Raw genomic sequence first — 7,338 nt, 5'->3', positions numbered from 1 at the left:
GCGCAGCCCTGCAGTAGCAGCGGTGGGGTCGGTCTTCCTGTCTGCCGGCCAGTGCCACCATGATGGCCTCCCAAAACCGCCTGCAAGGGAGCCGAGCCCAGCGGGGTCGCCGCGGGGGTCCCAGTGGGCGAGAGGCTACAGCAGAAGCTGATGACACTCAGGATGTCTGGCGACAAAGGAATCTCTGCCTTCCCTGAATCAGACAATCTTTTCAAATGGGTGAAGACCATCCACGGAGCAGGAGCAGCTGGCACGGTATACGAAGACCTGAGGTAAAAGCTCTCCCTGGAGTTCCCTAGCCGCCTCCCCTACATCGCACCCACCCTGAAGTTCCTCACGCCCTGTTACCACCCGAGTGGCTACACCCACAGTAACTGCCTGGACATCCTCAAGGACAAGTGGTCCGCCCTATGCGACGTCAGGACCATCCTGCTCTCCATCCAGAGCCTGCTGGGAGAGCCCAACATCGCCAGCCCTTTGAATAAGGATGCCCCGAGCCCTGCAAAAACCCCGCAGCCTTTAAGAAGTATCTGCAAGAAACCTGAACTCAAAGCAAGTCCCCAGTCAGCAGCCTTGACGGAGCAGGCCGCCTCAGCCGCCTCAGCGTCTGGTGTCCTCTTTGGCTGCTCTGTCCTCTCCATGTTTCTCTGCAGGACTCTTATCTCAAGCTGTGTTGTTCATGTCTGTTTTGTTTGTTTTTTAAATTAAATCTCTTCGTGGAACTCTTGTGATAAATATATTAAATAGATACATTTGGGAGAGAAAAAAAATGCTAGCATTTAATCTTTTGGAAAATATTTCAAACCAACAAATTGAACAGCATAGGGTAAGCAAAGGGAGAAAACAACTCCTTAATCCAACAACTATTTGTTAAGCACCCACCTACTGCAAAAGCTCTTGGGAAAAAACAAGTAGTCTAGATGCAGGTACTCCCCTCCAAGGGCATCCTGTGAGGCAAATAGCTGCTTTGACCCTTCCATTTGCAAAAATGCGCAGTTTCATAGACTGCAAATTTAAAATGTTCTGTAGGGCATTTTGAATTGGTTTGTAATCCAAATGAAACAGGCAGGATAGTAATATGAAGCACAATGAAAAATGGACCACTTAAATGATTTCCCTGTTTTCCATTAGAAGTTTCACTTCTTTAAAGATTGTGATCATGGTGATAAACTCTTACGTGCATAATGCCTAGGAATGAAAAATAACCTTTCCCTTTCATTTGTGCGCAGCACAGTTCTTGGTTCTGAACGCCCTATGCCTAAAAAGGACATGGGTGGAAATAAACATAGGATGCCCAAAATATCTTTTTTCTATGGGCTGCAGACATCTAGATTTGGGAAAGAAAGCTTTCTCTTTTGGAAGCTCTTGTGGTCTATAGCAACTTTCTTTCTTTCTTTTTTAAAAGATTTTTTATTTATGCATACAAGAACTGAGGATTCACCAGAGACAAAGTGGGGAACAGAACAGACAGATCTACTGAAATACTGAAATACACTACCTAGGGGAGCAGTAGGTGAAACAGCAGAGGCCTGCTGCACTATGTCGGTCACTGGGCCACCTCCTTCCTCTGGCCAGGGATGGAGCTCTGCTGCAGTGGCTGCAGAGAGCTTCATAGTGCTGCACTGTAACCTCTAGGCACCACCTAGGAGAGCCCTGTAACAACTTTCAAGTATCTATTTCTTCTATTATTAGAAACATTCAGATGGAAATGACTTTCCCCAGACCTTGCCATTTCTATGGTAGTTTCATTCTCAATTGAGTATTAGAGGATGCTGACAACTTTCTGGGAAATGAGAAGCTTTCTCTCCTGTTTGCCTAGACCAAATTGTTTAAATAAATAAACAATATTATTAAATTAATTAAAGAACAACAGTAATTACTCTTATTGAGCAACATTCCAGGTACTAAGTTCAAGGCATTATCTCATTTGATCTTCACAATCCTATGAAGCTACCCTTTTCTCAGATGAAAAAACTGGGGCCTCGTGGAGAAATGATAAGGGTTGTCTAAGTCACATCAATTAACAAATTGCTGAACGCAATTCAAATTCACAAAATCTATACTCTCAACTGTTACCCCCAAACTGCATCTCCAATTTAAAGGGGCAAAGAGTGCCCAATATGCCGAAAATAAGATCTTTCAAAATAGTTAATGGAAAAACTACTTTATCACTCCTAGCAGGGTAAGGAATGAGAGGTGGTTGCTAGGGGCAGCCCAGCATCTCACGCACATCCTGGTTTTATGAGATCCTCTCCGACAGTTGGCTCCTGTGGAGTTAGACAGAAACGAACCTCCAAAGAGGCTTCCAGAGAAAACACAAACTCTCCCCGTCTGTTTGCCTCTGAGGACCTTCTCGGAACAAGACATCCTTATGTGCTTAGGAGGTTTGCACTCAGGAGGGGCCTTGAAGTCAGAACTGTGTTTTCCTTTACTTATGTGTGATCTTGGACTTCTCTACCCCTTGGCGTCCCCATTTCTAAAACAGGTTCAATGAGTAGCAGCTACCTCAGAGGGCAATTGTGAGCTTGGAGATTTAAGGAAACGGTGCAAGCTAAAGAGTTAGCACAATGTCTGGTCAGTACATGTTAGCTATTAATAAACATCTTCATCATCCAACAAATACCAAACACTGGAGTTTGTCAGCTGACCAAGTCTTCACTATTCAACTGGAACCTAAGTCAGTATATCATCAACCCAGACACAGCAAGACCAATATGTTCCCCAGAAGAAGGGCTTTAAAATAATTGGTATTCTCTGGGAGCCATGGCCTAGCTTTATACATTGCAGGCGTGGGGAAGAGAAGGAGTGAAGTTTCACAGGTAACCCAAAGCCCCTTTTGCTAGGGTGAGAAGTCTGTCACCTCTTCTGTTTATCTCTTCTCTAAATGTTTCCTCTCCCGCCTCCTGGACTGTTTTCAAAACTCCTCCATTTTGGTAGCAGTTCTTCACAAGTCTGCTGGAGACCACAGGAACAGGTCAACAGTCCCTTCTCTAGTGCAAACAGCAGGCAGGAACAGCCCCCAACCCCTCCCCCTGCCTCTGGGGTCAGGCTGGACCCCCAGCCTTCCCACCAAGGCACAAATGTGGGGGTCAGCTCAGCTGCAAGAGTAGCCTTGTGCCCCAACATTACCTGACTCCCAGGTACTAGCCTACCTACAGCCACTCGCTTGGCCACTCACTCACTCCGATCTGCCACTGCAGTCACACAGGCATGTTCATGTGAGGAAGAGCAGGAAGCAGGATAAAGAGATAGATAACGTCGGGCTGAAGACCAGGTCCAGCAAAGCAAAAATGTGGATTCCCATTCTAGCTCTTTCTGTTACCCTCTAGACAATCCATACCACCACCCTTTGGCTTCAGTTTTCTCATCTGTAAAATATAGGGGAGGGAATCCTTTCTGAAACATAAGTCCCCAAACCATTCTCCACTTGAATCCCTTTTTTAAAAAAAATCATACAATGGGCTAAATTCTAACTCACAGTCAGACTCAATTATAATTTTGAGACAAATCTAAGGTCATCATAGAAAACCAGATTCATTTGTGTATTAAGACTTTATGTCCCAAAAATCTATGAATAAATTTATGTCCCACAGTAAAATAAGTCATACACAGAATGAGAACTATCATGATGTCACTTATATACTTCTATGTGGAATCTGAAAAAAAAAAAAAAAAACAAGCTCAAAGGACACTTAGAACAGACTGGTGGGGTGGGAGCACAAGGAATGAGTGAAGGTCAAAAGGTGCAAATTTCCAACTATCACAAAGGTAACTCACGGGAGGGGATATAATATAATGAATAGCAGGGCAGCTATAGTTAAGGTTGTATTGCATATTTGAAAGTCGATAGAAGACTAAGTAAGTCTTAACATTTATCATCAGGGAAAAAATGTGTAACCTTATGGTGACACATGTTAACTAGACTTATTGCGGTGGCCATTTCTCAGCATACAGAAATATCAACTCTTATTATGTATCTGAAGCTAATTTAGAGCTTTATGTCAATTATACCTCAATTAAGATTATATGTATAGGGACTGTCATTTCCATGATGACAAGCACACATAATATTTCTAGTACCTCACATAGTGTTTGGCACGGTAATCTCTAAATACATTTTTTTAAGTAAGGGGTTTATTTCATCCCTTTTAACTTAAAGCATGCCCCGTGCATTCATGCAATCATTCTTTCACTTAATGAGCACGACTATGTACCCATCACTGAATTCATTGCAGTATAATTACCCATGATTTGATGAACGTATGTGACTAACTTAAAAACAAAATAACTAGTGACTGAGGAGGCAATTAAAACCATGGAGAGATTCCTCAACATATTAATAAATTAGCTAAGAAATAAAGAGTTTCTCTGTTTCCATCCCAGAGACATCTGATAGCCAGCATTCTAAAAGAAGTTGCTTTAACCAGCTTCAGTGTTTCAAAGCCAAAATTAACACCATACCATGGAAGGCCCCAAATAAATTCAGAAGAGAGTTTAAATGCAAGTTTCAAGTAAGAGTCAAGGAGGGACTCATATTTGCTGATGAAAAGGAAATCTCAAAGCCCTCTATCCTTCACACAGCTCCCTCCGCCCTCTCCCGCCACCTCTCCAATCCACCATCCCCCTTTCGGGCCCCCAGTCAGGTTGTTCTGGCCCAGCCACACCTCAGGTCCTTCCACAGGTAAAGCCATTCTCAAATTAAATCACAAAGAGGGGCAGCCGGTCTGCCATGATCTGTGTTTATTTAGTAAATGGGTTGATTGCCCTCATTTGTGGAGATTAAGAGTTAATTTCCCAATGCAAAGAGAACAGATTTCTTGGAGAGCAGCCCCAGAAAATTAAGAGGAAAAAAACCAGATTCAAATAACTAGCCCCCCCTCCCCACCCCCACCCTGCCCCTTCCCATCCAGCTTTGGCCTTTCCATGGCCTCTCCTGCTAGGTAGCCACAGGCTCCAGCTTCACTGAGGCTTGGACCAAGGGGAGGGAGGATTTGGTAAACAAAGGCTTAGGAATTCTTTAGGCCCCTTTAAACTGACATCTGGCAAATTCGAGATCACATAACAGTTTCTCTCCGCCCCCTCCCCCCTTTCTGGCTTTGAAAGGCAAATGTTTTGAGGTTTGTGTTCTCTCTCATTCACAAAGTTTTTAATCAAGTGGAGTCAAACCACTTTGTCTAACACCTTAATTGAAGAGCCTAGCTCTAGAGTCTAAAGTACTATTTTACAATAATAGGGAGCAGGCAGGGAGAGGGGACTAAGTGGAAATGAGAAAGGGAAGAAAAGCCATGAGCAAGTGGCCCTTAAGGGCACATTCAGGGTACCAGGGACTGCCCCCCAGGCCTACAATGAGCAGCCAAGCCTAGGTCACCACTCAAGGGGAAGAGTCTGCCCTAACTTCCACAGAATACACATTCCCCAACTGGAAGCCCTACCAGGTGAAGCTCCCAAATAGAGCAGAGCTCTCAGAGCTGGCTGGCAACCAAAGCCCAGTGGCCTGGCTTTACAGAACTATCAGGCCCAGCGAGGTTCACGGGCTTGCTTGAGGCCAAGCGGTTGGTAGCTCCATCAAGCTCCAAGAATTCTTATTTTCCTGGCTGTAACTGAAGCCTTTGCTCTCTTTGATCCTCTGGAGAGAGAAATGTACTACGCCCATCTCAAAACAAACTTCAATATACTGGAGGAGTTTATTGAGTTCATCTATTTTTCCAAGTGTAACAACAAAATATTTTCACCTTGCTATCTAGCTCTTCAGCTGTTTTGGATCCTAGTTGCACATCTACTTACTTGAAGGGATTCTCCAAAGATGGTGCTCAGGAAGTACTATTTTTTTTTTTAAGTAGTATTTTTTTTTCAAGAGTAGATTATGGAAAATTAAGTTCCTTGTATTCATAAATAATAAAGCTTTTTTCAAAAATTAAGTTTCTCTTCCACTACCACATGTCCCCCAACTTCTCCTTGGAGACCCACTAACATGTTAACCAATTTAGGTTACTCTTCCTGCTATTTCCTTCATGCCTCTTTTTCTTTTTTTTTTTAAGATTCATTTACTTATGCATACAAGAATGGGGGATATGGGCCAGAAGTGGGTGGGAAGGGCATGAGAGGATTCATCAGAGGCAGAGTGTGGAGCAGAACAGGCGGATCTACTGCAATACCCTACTGAGGGGAGATGGGGTGAGACAGGAGAGGTCTGCTGTGCCATGTGGGTCAGCTCCCTATCCGGGAATCAGACTCACGCTGCAGTGGCTGCCTATAGCTTCATAGTGCTGCCTCTCATTGACCCCTCGTGCCACCAGGGAGGCCCCCCTTCATGCTGTTAACTTAGTTCACCCATTCCAGGTTATATTCAATTTTAAAAGAATAGCAGTGTATTGTTTACTCATGTTTATCCTATGGTCTCATGCACCCCAGGTTTTTATCCCTAGATGGTCTTTTATCAGCCTGTATTTCTGCAGCATAGTTATAGTTTTTTTTTTTATTTCCACTGATGAATTACAACATTTGATTCAACAAATTGAAATTCTACTTTATGAAAGGCAAAGGTAAAAAGCTAAGATTCTCAAGGTTCTTTCTGATGAATAGGCAGGGTAAAGTAAGCACTAAAATACAAGAAAGAATACAAGCAGTATCAGAAAAGCTATAGAACCTTCAAAGAAAGATGACGATGGAAACTGACACTTCATGAGTACCTACTATGTGCCAGGCATCATCAGAGTCAGGGAGCCAATCTCCTCCTGTTTTTTTTTTTTTCCTTTTAAAGTCCTCATGATTTTGGGAGTCTTTGGAGTTCTTGCCATGGGGTTCAGGTGGGGAATGAGGGTACATCTACTCCTTCTATATAGCATACTACTGCTGACATTCCACTAGCCAGAAACTAGTGGCTGGACATAAGGGAGAATTATAGGGAGTCTTCCAATTTGTATTATGTCCAGCTAAAGGTTGGGGTTTCTATTACTGTGGGAAAAGGGAAGGACAGATATTGAATATGGTATGGTTTCTGTACCATGCTAAGGACTGTATATGCTATAGAGCATTTGTTTCTCACAACTCATAAGAGGTCTCCCAGGTCTTTAATGTTAACACCTAGCTCACAACACTTTTACAATCACACTCAACTCAATGTTAATTGTGATCCTAAGAGAACATCTCGATTTTTTTTTCTAGACTATTGAGCAAGATGAGATGACTGCAAGTTGAAGAACTAAGCCTTGTCAGTTAACCCTGAGTCAGCTCTCCCTAGGCTAGCAAAGATCCTTCCAAAGCTACAAGCCTATTCCCCAGGAGAAAGTCAGATGAGTGTTTGCACCTTAAGTCTAGTTCCTGGCTTTATGGTTAATG

General features: G+C 43.3%; 1 pseudogene; it reads left to right on the top strand.

Annotated features, from left to right (window-relative positions):
- Window positions 1-577, top strand: part of LOC101626692 — a 6,056-nt pseudogene extending 5,479 nt beyond the window's left edge.
- The last annotated feature ends 6,761 nt before the right edge of the window (window positions 578-7,338 follow it).

The sequence above is a fragment of the Condylura cristata genome, unplaced genomic scaffold (assembly GCF_000260355.1).
Source record: "Condylura cristata isolate star-nosed mole 26May11 unplaced genomic scaffold, ConCri1.0 scaffold00002, whole genome shotgun sequence".
Taxonomy (NCBI): Eukaryota; Metazoa; Chordata; class Mammalia; order Eulipotyphla; family Talpidae; genus Condylura; species Condylura cristata.
This window is presented reverse-complemented; position numbering and strand designations above follow the sequence as displayed.